At 34.8% G+C, this 15,146-nt stretch overlaps 1 long non-coding RNA gene across 1 annotated transcript; it reads left to right on the forward strand.

Annotated features, from left to right (window-relative positions):
- The first annotated feature begins 859 nt into the window (after positions 1-859).
- Positions 860-2,098, forward strand: LOC131802161 (uncharacterized). Its single transcript, XR_009342065.1, has 2 exons — positions 860-1,256; positions 1,351-2,098. It is a non-coding gene; the product is annotated as an uncharacterized LOC131802161 (long non-coding RNA).
- Positions 2,099-15,146: the final 13,048 nt, after the last annotated feature.

A 15,146-nucleotide genomic window follows, 5' to 3' on the forward strand; every position in this document is an offset into this window, starting at 1 on the left:
CGCACCTGACCTAGCGCTGATGTAAATATTAGGATTCGGGTTATCCTTTCTTTTTCTGTATTTTTTTTTTTTTTTTTGAAATGGTCGATCTTTTGTGGGGGAGTTACCAGAGGAAGTGAACCGAAACTGCCCATTTCCGAACTCCATCCAAGTTTGATAATATATACCCTCTCTAGCCATATTGCTGGGGGTATAATTAATTATCAGTCATGTTGTCATCATATCCTATTTAAGGAGACCATGATATTGGTTCGTAGGACCAATTTACGAAGCTCAGTTTCAGTCCATCCACGAAAGTCTCATTCTCTTACTCGAACATAAAATTGTGAGAAAGTGTCAAGAAAAAAACACAATTGAGCTTTCTCTCAAGACAGTTTGAGTTGCAAAAGGCAAAAAAAAAAAAACACATTCTTACTCATCTCTCGATGAGTTTTACGTTCCATAAGGGGGTGGTGTTTCCTTTCCACTCAAATATCATTTTCTTCGGCCTTGTTGTTTAGCGGAACTGGACCATTTGAGTTATTTAACGTGATGGCTGTGAGTGTTGTTGTTTTTTTTGTCGTTGGAAAAAACAATCCTTAAGAAAATTGTCCTGACGCTCTCTTCGTTGCCACCTTCAAATAATTGTGTTTACGAACTCATTCATAAACAGGGAGAGCATAATGGCGCTGGAATATCGACTCATCATTTTGGGGTTTGTTTTTTTTTTTCTTTCACTTTTTCTTTTTCTTAGAAAGCTCTAGATATTTGTTGTCCTGTGTTGGGTTACGGGTGCGGTATTGAGCACACCACAAGAGTAAACCACTGCTACTGGTTCTCGCGGTTCTGTGTTAAGTCAAAAGACGCAAAAAAAAAAAAAAAGAAATGCCAAGGAAGGAAAAGATTTTTTCCTTTGCTTTGAATGCTGAAGGAGACCAACTTTTTTTGGTGGCAGACGGCCAAGGCAGAGAGCTTGCCGCTGATAAGTGGAAATGAAGGTGTTGTTGGCATTGGTGGTATCGCTATTAGACATCTCTATGCATACTCAGACAGATGTATGGAAGGATGACTGGACGGACGAGCGAGCGGGCGTAAAGGATATCCAATGAATGGGGCGTTATTATGCTAAAAATGCTGTCGTCATCAAACTCAGCAGTTGGATAGCCGAGAGAGCGAGAGGGAGGCTGTTATCCAAAAAATGGTGATGACAATATGCTGCATGCCAGGCAGGCAGCCAGCAGTACGGCAGTTGGTGGGGCGCAACAGCCATGGTTTGGGTAAGTTGTTATCACACGCTTGCCATATGAATGGCTGTTTTTTGTTGTCGTTAAAAGCTTAAGCAGTTCTTGCTTCGTTTTATTCTTTTTCTAGCCAGGCCATACATGTATGGTTGCGTGTTGTCGCCTTAACCCCAAATGTTTGTAAAGGCGTTCAGTTTCGTTTCGTTTTGTTTTTTTTTTTTTCAGTTTGATTCGTCTTCTGCATTTTCTTCTAGATACGTCGTTTTTCTAACCACCTCCATCAGCAGCATCATCGTAACCATCATCATCTTCATCATTGGCAACGGCGACGGCGGTGGCAGTGATGACGACGACGTCGTAGTCGTCTTCTTCTTATTCACCAAACCTAACACCAATACCAGACCACCACCACCACCAACAACAACAAACCAACCAGTCAACCAACCAACCAACAACAACAGTTGCTCACAAGTGTTGCTGGCACAACAGTAGCTGCTGCAACATCAACAACAACACAACCATAACCATTAACAATTTTGTTTTGTTTTTTTTTTTTTCTTGGCCATATCGCCTTGCCACCGACGACGACGACGACGTCGTTTTGCGTCGTCAACATTTTGTGTGATATTTTTGTCGTATTTGTGGTCCTCATATAGTGGTCGCGTTCATGTTTTACCGCAAAAACCTCAACGAATCGAAAATTTATATAACCGAGTTTTAATACCAACGCAACATTTGCATCGATCGCCAGAAGGATTAGATTTTTTTTGCGTGCAAAGTCCGATAAAAGTAATTTGAAGTGAAGTGAACATAACGGCCGAATCGTTTTGAAATTAATAAAAAAATAAATAATTTAATTTAAATATCAGATAATGAAATTGTGATTTTTTTTGGAGAATTAAAAAATTATATGTGCTTGTGAGAGAAGAAGAAAAATAAAATAAAATATTAAATAAAATATATAAAAATAACGAAAAATAATTTCTTGGAATGGAGTATAATTTTTAATTAAAAGGTTCAATGTTATATATTTTTTTTTATTAAAAAACAATAATATTAAAATAAAAAATATAATACAAAAATTAATATTGTATTTATGAAACGAAAGGCTTTTTATGGAGTGAAGTGGACAAATTCCAATTTGAAAAAAAAGAGAAACCGCAAACGTCGTCTGTGAGGTATTGGTAAACTACATTCACGAAAAACATTGTCCGAACTATGAATTGAATAGGATATGTGGTATCACCGAAATTCTTTTCCCCAAAATAAATGGTTTATATCGGTCCGAGGAAGTGAAAGAAATTAGAATGTCTGCATTTATCATAACTCCACTATAACGTTACCGCCACAATTAAGGTGTTTTGGTTGTTTTAATCATAGTTTTCAACCGTATTTTCTGTAGGGATAGTCCTAATCAATGTCTATGTTTTGGTATAACATTAGAAATACTCAATCCAGCATGAAACTTTTCTTCGGGATAGGCATATACATGCCTCGACATGTGTAATTTTCAATATTAACAGTTTAAAAAGCAGCTAAGTTTTTTGTACCATTTTTTTATATCCTCCACCATTTGGAAGAAACTTGAAAATTTTAAAATAAAAAAATTAGTGGAAAAACATCGTTTAAATGAAAACCTTTATATGGGGATTATACGAAGACGTGGCCCTGCATAAGTAATTTGTGTCACAGGCTGTAGTAACTGATCTGAACTTTATATACGAAATTTGAAACTATTCCGGTGAATAATGTCGTAAAAATCATCAAAATACCGAGTATCGGGAGGAACCGTTATATAGGGGTAGACAATTCTCTTCAGTGGGTAATGTACTCACAAGGAACTCCTTTTGTGACTTTGAAAAATTTGGCTAAAATCAAAATACCGATTTTCGGGGGTCAGTTATATGGGGGCTATACGATATCGTGGACCTATATAGATATTTCTCTTTTAGGGGATAAAGTACTCACAAGGAACTTCTTGTGAGAATTTTCAGAAAACTGCATTGAAAAATGTTGCTAAAATCATGAAAATACCGAATGCAATACCGTTATATAGGGTATATATGATATCGTGGATCTATATACACAATTATCTTCAGGGGGTAATGTACTCACAGGGAACTCCTTTTGGGACTTTTAAGACACTTCAATTGAAAATTTTGGCTGAAATCGAAATACCGAATGTCGGGGAGTTCCTTTATATGGGGGCTATAAGATATCGTGGACCTATATAGATATTTCTCTTTTAGGGGATAAAGTACTCACAAGGAACTTCTTGTAAGAATTTTCAGACAACTGCATTGAAAAAAGTGGCTAAAATCATCAAAATGCCGAATATCGGAGGGTTCTGTTGTATCGGGGCTGTACGATATCTTGGACCGATATAGCTCATCTTCGAACATAAATTGCCTGCAGACAAAATACTGATATCTGCAAAATTATACCTTCCTATCTTAATTCATTTTAAATGTAGCGTGATTGCAACAGACGGACGGACGGACAGGGCTAAATCGTCTTAGAATTTTACGCTGATCAAGAATATATATACTTTGTTATGTCTAAAATGATTATTTCGATGAGTTACAAACGGAATAACGAACTTAATATACCCTCCATACTATGTATGGTGGAGAGTATAAAAACATTTGGACTTTGAAAGTATTGAAGTAAACGATTTCTACTTTAGATACAATATAATATTCACACGGGTTTCTAAAAGAACCACGAAATAAACATCAGACAGTATCGTTTCATCTAAGAGTTCTCTGAAAAATATCCCCACCAGAAAAAAAACATTCGATAAGGTTTTCTCTGAATGTATAGCTTATATTGTTTCAAAGATGTAGAAAAAAATTAAAAATCGTTCACAGTTGTGCTCATTGGATAATAAAATAATTTTTAGAAGATTAAGCTCTACATAGTCTTTTTAGCATTGATTTAATTAATTGAAATAGTTAAAACCCCTAATAGCCAGGAACAGACATGACAATTTTCTACACATTTTTATACCTTTCATAACCATATAATTGTACCCCATATAATTGTACCTCCCAATATTTGGTATCATTATTTAACCGAATTTTCTTAAAGTTTTCTGACAGATCCACATTTCCCCATTATCTCATATAGAATACTTACGATATTCGGTATTTGGATGATTTCACCCACATTATTTAACGTAATTTTTCGTGTCTACGTTTTCGTATAGTCCAATTCAACATTACCCCAATGTATTTGGATGATTATATAGACACATTTTTCAACCGAATTTTCTCATGGGCCCAATAGTTTTTCAATAATTGCATGATTTTTTGACAAATGTTTCAAGAGAATTTTTTGAAGTTCGGTATTTGGAGTTTTAAATAGATACCATCTTCTCTGACAGATAATTGCCTTGTTCTCTCTCTCTCTCTCTCTCTCTCCCATTATAAAACAATGCATTTTTAATGGATTGCTTGATTGTTGTATTTTTAAGTTCGTATTGGATACAATCCCCTCTATATACGCCAGCATAACTGTACCTCCCGATATTTGTTATTTTTATGATCTTAGCAATATTTTTTACTGTTTATTTTTATTCATATTATGTTCCCAATAACAATTATAGCATATACTGCTCAAATAGTGATTGATGGCACTTATAGACATATTTTAAAAAGTCTAACTTTCCATAGCTATCAATTGTCATAGAAAACATGTATCTTTAAAATTTGACGAAGTCAGTTTTAGTGTGTTTGGAGTCGATCTAGTCAAGTCCGTCCGAGCGCACAATTAATCCTGAATTAATCCCGACTTTGCAATTTTTGGTGCATCTGATTAATATATCCTCGTAGATGGACAATATCGGTCCACTCCTTCCAGTTCCTCCTCCTAAGGGTCAAAATTTTCACAGAAAATAATTTACATTATAGAACCGACAAGTAAAGAAACAGCAAGTTCGGCTGTATGTTGAACACCCTCCACCATTGGGAAGAAATTTTCAAAAAAAGAATTGAAAAATGCTGCTACTGGGTCAATAATATAGAGAGGCAGCGTTATGTGGGGTCTATCCGAAGACCTGGGCATGCATATGAAATTTTCTGTTATAGGATGTACTAGCCATTTGGAACTTCAAATACTAAAATTTATAAAACTCCAGTGAAAGTCATTAAAATACTCATATTTGATAAAATTCAAAATTTCAGTGAATAAAGTCGCTAAAATCATCAAAATACCGAATATTCGGCGGTACACTTATATGGGGACCATATCAAAACTTAGACCTACATTGACAGTTCTATGCAAAGATGTTTCTTAGATAATGGGAATATATGCTACCAATTTATAGCAAATTTGAGTTAAAACTGTGACTAAAGCAGCAAAACGTGGACATATAAAGCCCATTCAAAACCAAGAGTCGTGCAGAACAAACTCACATCTGAGTACAATTTTAACAACCTACTTCATTTCATTCGAATTTTATTTCTGATCAAGAATATATAAATTAAGCGTTATGCTTTGAGTGTATATTTTGAGTGGTGTACGCGTATTGCACGTCGAAGCTCGCCGCAGCATTGGTATCTTTCCACTAGCCTTTAGCAAGCCTCCGACCCCATCCAGTAATTGTTTTTGGATAAAGTTCGTGAATACAAACAAAAAAGCCCGGTTAGCTCAATCGGTACTGCATGAGGCTCTTAAACCTAGGGTCGTGGATTCGTGCCCCACGTTGGGCGTCAATTAAGCGTTATGCTTTGATTATGATTAGTATATGTGTGTGAGTGGGGTCTAAAAAGTATATTTCGAGAAGTTAGAAACAGGATGACAAATTTGATATACCCTCTATACTATGGTAAAAAAGGATAATTCAATTTTGCACAAACTTGCAAATCCAAATATTTGTATGACACTGATACAAGATGCGAACATTCACAACATAGGCCCTACTAAGGGGTCAAATTTTTGAATAACCAAAACGCTCATAAAATGCGATATATGTTTCCGCTTCTCTTTAAATTTCGCACATTGCAATATTTTTATTAACACAAGATCAGAAGTGAATATGACACGTATTATCCTATCCCTTCTGGTATCTTCCACACAAAGGGTCACAATTTTCAATTGGTATAATTAGAATATAGAATTACAAAAACAGACGCTACCATTTTTTCATACACAGAAGTCAACTTCGATTTTTAGACTTTTCAATAACAAGAATCAATTAAACAGTTAGAAGAGAGTCGGCTGAAGTATTCTGGTAATACCCAAAAACGTACGAATACACACCGACTGAAATATGGGCTAAGTTGATGTTTCAGAAATTCGTCTGCCTATAAAAATGAATCTACAGATCGAGATGGCAGTACACATATTTCGAAACTGGACTTCAAACAGCTATTTGCGGGGAAATTAACTGATAAAAAAGCAATCCAATCAGTTTTATGTAAATTGTGTTGGCAGTGATATCTCAAATGTTCAGTAGGGTTCCTTGTTTCCTTGTTTATTGGTTATATTGCCACAGTTTTTTTTCTTTTTGGTAGATGTCATCAGTTTTAAAACTTTTAATTTCTAATACATTCTCAAAAACAAAAATAAATTCACAATTAAATTCAAATCATTTTCAAATTAACTTGTGGCCGAAAATAGTTCAATTTGTATTGGCCACCAGGAACAAGAACAAAAACAACGGCGACATCTAATTTAAATACAAATCATCTTTAATCTGAGTTCATTTCTATTGGTTAGCAAATAATTAACTCTTAGAATGGATGGTTTTTTAAAACCTTTATTTGTATTAGTGTGTGTGTGTAGGTGCGTTGGTGAATTTTGTAAATATATACATAGATGTTATAAATATATTAAAGTGTATGTGTGGGTGTGTGTGTTTGTATTAAGTGGCTGCTTTGGTTTAAACTGGTCTCTGTCTGCGTTTTACTGTTGTCGTTGTCCTCGTCATCATCGTTGTTATTGTTGTTGCTGCTGCTGTTGTTTTTTAGTTTAATTTACTATTAACATTTCAGATTTTTAATTGTGCATTATAGACCGCACCACCACATCTGCGGTAACAATAAAAATAATCTTTGTGGCATTACGATCAGTTGCATTATTGATTCAACACACAATCACACACACACACACAGATTGGGATAAATTGCACTTTTAAGCCAATATATGTATGCCTACATATTTGTATGTGCGTGTGGGTGTATTTCTATATAAATATATTTATTTGCATTCACCCCAAACACTTTGATGATATCATAAATAATAGACGAGATGAGACAAAAAAAAAAAAAAAAACTAGCTACCTCAAAAAAAAAAAAAAAAAAAACATCAACGTCACTACATTGTATGGCCTTTAGTTTGTTTGAGTGTATTTGAAAATCGAAATAAAAAAGTGTAAATATCGTCACGGATTTATGTTAATAATTTGGTGTGATGGGTTTTTGTAAATGGCTATATCTATATATAGAGTAGGGTAATTGACTGACTGACTTGACGATTCATCAACGCCCAGACGAAATGGGTAAAGCTACAGTCTTTAAATTTTCTGTTAGGGTCACACTTGGTCCGAAGGGGTCAGATAAGGCTGGGTTTTTGGAAATTCGCACTAGAACGGTAGGTAAAGTATTAAAAATTACTAAATGTGGTACCCTTTGTATTTGGGGGGAGAAATAGAGGTAGAACTCTTAAAATTAGAATGACGATCACTGATAGAGAGTATGAGTATGATAGATATACCAAAGGGTTTTGGAAATTCGCACCATAATTGTACGAAAAATACTAAAATGTACGACATTTGGTAACATTTCGTATCAAATTGGGAATAAGAATCAAGGTTAAGGAGTAGAGTCGATGTAAGGTAGTTTCGGAAGTGTGTACTTATGCATACAAAAAGTACTAAACGGTACAAAATTTAATTTTTGGAGGATCGAATGGGCTGGAATTCTGAAATTAACATTACTGGCGGAGTGTATGATTAGGATATGGAGGAAGTTTTTGAGATGTATACTTTTGTCCACGAAAAGTACTAAATGATACTTAATTTGGTACAATTTAAATTTTGGGAGAACCGATAAATTTGGAATCCTGAAATTTGGAAATAAGATTACTATTGCATTCTAGGACTGAGGTGTGCAGGTAGTTTTGGAAAATCGTACCTATGTGTACTAAATGGAACTAAATTTGATACAATTTCAATTTTGCGTGAACCGATAGCGTTGGAATCCAGAAATTTAAAATTATATTTCTATTGGACTGATGTAGGTGATTGTACTTAAGAGTACTTAATGCTACTAAATTTGGTTCAGTTGCAAATACGATAACTGTCGGAGTGTTCGAATTTGATATGTAGGTAGTTCTGGAAATTTGTTCTTATATGCACAAAATAAAGTAAAATTTGAAGTTATGCGAACCAACGGGGGTAAAATCCTAAAATTTGGAATTGAGATTACTCTGGGAGTTACTGATAGAGTGCAGGATAGATGCACCAAAGGATTATTGGAAATTCGAATTTTAAATTTGGGAAATGTTCTAAAATGTTTCTAAGGTTCTAAAATATTAGAATTTGATATTATGTGAATGGATAGAGCTATGAACTTAAAATTCAGTTCTAGAATCAAGGTTGGAAATTATGTTTGATGGTGGTGGTGGTTTTGCAAAAGTGTACTAAGTTTGCGAACTGTACTAAATTGTACTAAATTTAGAAGAGTTTAGGGTGAAAGAATAATAGAATCTAAAATTTTGTATTGGAGTCTTTGTAGGTAGCAGGTTCATAATAAAGAGGTGTTTTTTGAAATGGGTACTACAGGTGCAACAAAAGTACTAAATAGTACTATATTTTTTATAATTTGGAATTGTGCGAGAGTCACTGATAGAGTGGCTACCAAAGGGTTTTTAAAAATTCAAACTTTAATGTTACGTAAAGTTCTAAAATGGTACTAAACTTATAAAATGGTACCCATTGGTATTCTGTGAATTGATATAGCGAAAATTTGAAATCTGGTATAAGAATGAAGGTGGGAAAATAAGTTTGGGATAATGCCCTAAGTGTGGTTTGGGATAATGCCCTAAGTGTGCGAACTGTACTAAATGGTACTAAATTAGAAACACTTTGGTTTAGGGTGAATCCCTGTTAGAAGTAATTTTGTGACAAAAATGGGGTTTTGGAAATGTGTGCTACAAGTGCATGAAAAGTACTAAATAGTACTCCATTTGGTACAATTTGGTAATGAGTGAACATATAGTGCTGGAAATCTGAAATTTGGTACTAGGGTCGCTGTCCATAGCTATATGGAGGTGGTTTTGGGAGTGTGTAATATAACAGTACGAAAAGTACTAAATGTTACTAAATTGGGTATTAGGTGAATGTATAGGGTTGGAGTCCTTAAAATTTGACATTGAGGTCTCTTTTTGTATCTGGAGTTGAGATATGGAGGTTGTTTTGGAAATGTGTAATCTAATTGTACGAAAAGTTCGAAATAGTACTAAATGTCATATTAGGTGAGGGAATAGAATTGAAATTCTAAAGTTTGATATCGGGGTCACTTTTGATGTCTATAGTGAGGAGAAAGAGAGAAGGATTGTTAGGATATGTGTACTCTAATTTTACGAAAAGTACTGAGTGGTACAATATTTGGTATTGGGTGAAGGGATGGTTCTGCAATCTTAAAATTTCATATTAAGGTATCTGTTGGTGTCTGGAATTGAGTTATGAAGGTAGTTTCGGAAGTCTGTACTATAATTGTACGAAATAGTACTAAATTTGATATTAGGTGAAGGAATAGAACTGAAATCCGGAAATTTTATATCGAAGTCATTGTTGCTGTCTAGGATGAAAAGAAGTATGGTGGTTTCGGAAATGTGTACTAAAATTGTACGAAAATTACTGAATTGTACAATATTTGGTATTCGGTGAAGGGATAGAGCTGCAATCTCAAAATGTTATATTGAGGTCTCTATTGGTATCTGGGATTGTAATGTGGAGGTGGTTTTGGAAATTTGCACCATAATTGTACAAAAAGTACTAAATAGGATTAAGTTTAATATTGGGTAAAGGGTTAGGATAAAATTCTAAAATTTGTTATCGGGGTCAGTGTTGATGTATAGGTTGAAGAGAAGGATAGAATTGTGACTGTGATTGTACAAAAAGTTATGAATGGTACTATATTTGGCAATGGCTAAAGGGTTAGAGCTGCAATCCCGAAATTAAGGTTTATTGGTATCTGGGATTGAGATATGGAGGTCGTTTTGGAAATGTGCAAATGTCACGAAAAAATACTAAATATTCCTACATTTGGTACAGTACCACGTATTGGCATAGCCCCCATATAATGGTACTTGCTGATATTCGGAATTTTGATTATTTTAGCGACATTATTTACCGGGATTGTTTTAAAATTGGTATTTAAAGTTCGTAATAGAGGCCATGACAGAAAATTGTCTGTGTAGGTCCACGCCTTCGTATAGCCCTCATAACGGTACCTCCCGATATTCGGAATTTTGATGATTTTACGACATTATTCACCGGAATTGTTTCAAATTTGGTATTAGAAGTTCGTAATGGATACTACAGTCTATGATAGAAAATTGTCTGTGCAGGTCCACGTTATGGTATAGCTCCCATATAATGGTACCTTCCCATATTCGGTATTTTGGCGATTCTAGCTACATTATTCACCGGAATTGTTTCAAATTTGGTATTAGAAGTTCGTAATGGATACTACAATCTATGACAAAAAATTTGTGTGTGTTGGTCCACGTTTTGGTATAGCCCCCATATAATGGTACCTCCCCATATTCGGTATTTATTTATATTTTAGCTATATTATTCACCGAATTTTTTTCAAGTATAGACCCTAATATACGTCTACATTCTGTATTTTTAATATTTTAACAGAATATTTAACGGATTCTATTTTTTTGAAGATTGCCAATTTTTTTCTAAATGGTGGTGGGTTTTCTACAGCTTTCAGCTTTTTTACTTGTTTATGTTTTATTTGTGTCAAATTTTTTATATTTCGAGAAGGAGGTGGTTTGGAGTCAAATTTGACTACATTTGTTAACTAATTATAAATTTCTTGTGCGAAAATTCCCCAACCTAATTTTCGATCATTCTAATTTTATCTAAAGAAAATTATGAGAGCCCATGATAACTCACTGATATTTATTATATATTCTTCCATAAAATAAATACTTTTAAAAGAAAAAAATGTGTAACCTCACAAATCGCATCAGTGTCCACTTGCCACAAGGCCTTAATTCCATTCCTCCTTTGAGTATTTCTGAACAAGCAAACAAATGAATGTCACAACTACAACGTTGACGACGACGATGATGCTGATGAATTTATGTTCGTTCCCATTCACTTCAAAAAATAATGAAAATAAAAAAAAAAAAAATAGAATCATTGTTGTCTTTGCTGTTGTAACGAAGCTGCTGCTGTTGTTTTTTTTTTTGTTGGTCAACCATTTTCCGCAACTGTTAATTTACCAACTCTCACATTTATTTACATAGAATTTTATTTTTTTGTTTGCATTTATTTTTTTTAAAAGTATTTTTTATTGGGAATGGGTGTAATACGCTACATAACTGGGAGGGTAGGGCTTTTTGGAAAAAATGAACTCTTTTCTGAGCCCATAACAGAACTCCCTCTCTCTCTTTTCCTCTCTCCAATTTTATTTGCCTACAACCAGTGTTCCATATGTGACATCACACTTGTTGTCCGTCAACTACTTCTCAGTATGAGTTGAGTCGAGGTCATCTGTGTTAACCAAATTCCACACAATATGGTCAACAAACTCCAATTCGTTACTTTTTCTGTATTTTTTTATGCCTCCCATCATGTTTGGCATTTATTTTTCGCGGCATAAAAAAATTCTGCGGAAGTAAAAGTTTTATTCTTTTTTATGCAAAAAATAGACGGGAAACACATATTGGAGTTTCAAACAGAAATGGGTCTATTTGAAACTTTGTTTTTTTTCTTTTTGCTGATTGGTGTGAAAGTTTGTCTGACATGTGGCAGCAGCATTTATTGGTAATTTTATCGTTAAATTGTTAACAATTTTGTGAAAAAAAAACAAATATAGAAAATATTATTTCGAAAAAAATAATAAAAAGAGGAATACAATCGGCTTATGCCTAGATGCCATAAAGACATAGTTTCGTAGATATATTCTTTCAAAAACTGGGGACTCAAATTTAAAATAAACGGTTCAATGCTTCCTTGCCGGCGCATAGTATAAATACTCATTATCAAATAATGGGCTTTTGAACATTTTTTTCTGAACTTGTTACTCGAAATCGATGTATACAAGAAATTGAGTGACTGAGAATTAATGTCAAGACAAAACGGCTGAAGCTAGAATCTTGAAATTTTGTCTTAGTAAAACAATTAGTACCATTTATACTTTTCGTACACTACGTGGTACGAAATACACTTCCTAAATATACCTAAATTCACAATTCCAATTCCATACTCTATGCCAAATTTAGTACTATCGTATACCTAGTGTACGATTTTCCAGAAGGACTCATTTCTCAATCGTATACACAATGACCCCATATACTAAATGTCAACACTCCATCAAATTGTGTAATTTTAAAATATCTTAAATATGGCGCCCAACATGAACAGATGATCTTGACTCTCAAAAAAAAAAAAAAAAAAAAAAAAAAAACATGGTGCTCTGATCGCCAATATCGAAAAGTAGAGACCAAAAAAAATTTTAATTTCTCAAACTTGGTGACCATTTTTAAAAAGGGGCGCCCAATGTAGATTCAGTGCTATACAGGGTGAAATAAAAAAAAAAACTGCAACAAAGTCAAACGACATCATTTTTACATTTTTTTTTTTAAATTTTATCGAATGAAGGAAAAAAATTGTCGGAAATAGCATCAAATATTAGAATAAGTTTAGAATTAGTCACCTTTGGCACGAATTATGGTCTTCAAATGGCCAATGAAACCGTTACACGCTCCCCGAATGTTGCTCTGCGGTATTTTGTCCCATTCCCGGCGAAGCGTTTGCTTGAGGTGACCGACACTTTGGTATTTTTTAGTGCCAACCTTGCTTTCCAAAATACTCCAGACACAATAGTCCAACGGATTGGTTTTCGGAGATTTTGGTGGCTATTGTGCGCTGGAAATGAAGCGAGGAACCTCATTTTGTAACCATTCTTGGGTGGCGCGTGCTGAGTGCGATGGTGCTGAGTCCTGTTGGAATGTCCAAGGCGACAAAATGTTTGCTTTATACACCCTCCAGAATATTTTCGCGATAATATTCGGCGGAGAGCGACTGTCGGCTATTATGGCGGCCCACACCATTACCATGGCCGGCGCTTGAGGTCTGAAGGTGTATATTTCAGCTGACCTCTTTGGCAAGTTAACACGATCATTTTGTTTGTTTACAAACTCTTATCGGAGCGGAGAAAAACGAATTCGGCAGTTCACCACTTTTGGACAAGCGAAGCAACTCTTTAGCTCTTTTGAGTCTATTTTCTTTTTGTAGCGGTGTAAGTTCTTGCACTTTTTGGAATTTCAATGGCTTTACCCTGAGCTCATTTTTCAATATTTGCCGAATGGAATATTGCGATATGTTCAGCTCATGAGCCATTTTTCGGTCACTGTGACGCGGGTTTCCATCAAGTCGCTTCTTTACTTTTTGAATTTCTGCTGATGTTGCTGTTTTCTTACGTTCACTTCCTTGACGTCGGAAATGAACGTAAGTATCACGGTAACGAGCGATGGTACGATAAAGAAATCACACTATCACGCTTGAATTCCATCACGAATAACTTTTTTTCTGGAAAATTCTCACCAAAATGTTTTTGTACGCTTGTAAACAATATAAAGAGCTGTCACTGGAATAATTTTAACAGTTGTCGGACGAGTGACTTAGAAATGACAGCAGTCTGAAATTGGTTCCACTTTTTTCATCTCACCCTGTACAGGTCGGTTTCTTTAGATGGGTCTTTCATGGACATAAGACGCTCAAAAAGTCTTCTGGGAACCTTCAAAAGTTCTTCTTGAGATAGAAGACGTTCCTAAGATCTTCCAGTGACAGAAAACCCTATCAAGCGTCTTCTATGAACAAAAGAAATTAAAAAGGGTCTTCTAGTGCCAGCAGACACTCTAAATGTCTTCCAGCGACTGATAACTTTTCAAAGGATCTACGAGAGAAAGACTACCTTCATAAGGGCTTTATAGAGACACCTATACTATAATCTTCCAGTGACAATTTTTTAGGAATTCTAGCTCTATCCGTTCGCTCAATACAAATGGTATTAAGTATCTTTTGGTACTTATCTTAATCTTCGACTCGCTCTCACGCAAAATTTCAAAATTTTATCTTTAGCTGTTTCGCCTGGGAGTTGGCCAGTAAATCAGCCAATATCTCAAAACTTTTCTTTACATAGAATCTATTATTAGGCACGAACCAGAAAGAGTGGATCAATATATAGTTCGGGATTTCAGCTCTACCCCTTCACCTAATATCCAATTTAGTTTTGCTTAGTACTTTTCGAACAATTGTAATACGCATTTCCAAATCCACTGCCAAATCTCTAACTGAGATACTAGCAGTAATCTAAATACCAAATTTCAGAACTTTATCCCTTCACCCAATACCAATCAGTAAACATCTCCGAAACCACCTCCTTATGTCCAGGCTGTACATGGACAGCGACTCTAATACCACATTTTAATTTTGAAACACTATTTTGTACAATTTATAACTTTTCGTGCACTTCCAAAAACACCTTTTGATCCCAAACCTACCACCAACAGGGACTCAAAACCAAATTTAATACCATTTAGAAAAGTTCGCACACTTAGTACACATTTCCACAAGCATCTTCGTATATCAAACCTACTTTCCAACCGTGATTCTCATATCAAAATTTAAGTTTTAACTTGCATTTTCACATCATACCAAAGGGTACCATTTTAGAA

This window comes from Musca domestica, unplaced genomic scaffold (assembly GCF_030504385.1).
Source record: "Musca domestica strain aabys unplaced genomic scaffold, Musca_domestica.polishedcontigs.V.1.1 2, whole genome shotgun sequence".
NCBI classification, from domain to species: domain Eukaryota; kingdom Metazoa; phylum Arthropoda; class Insecta; order Diptera; family Muscidae; genus Musca; species Musca domestica.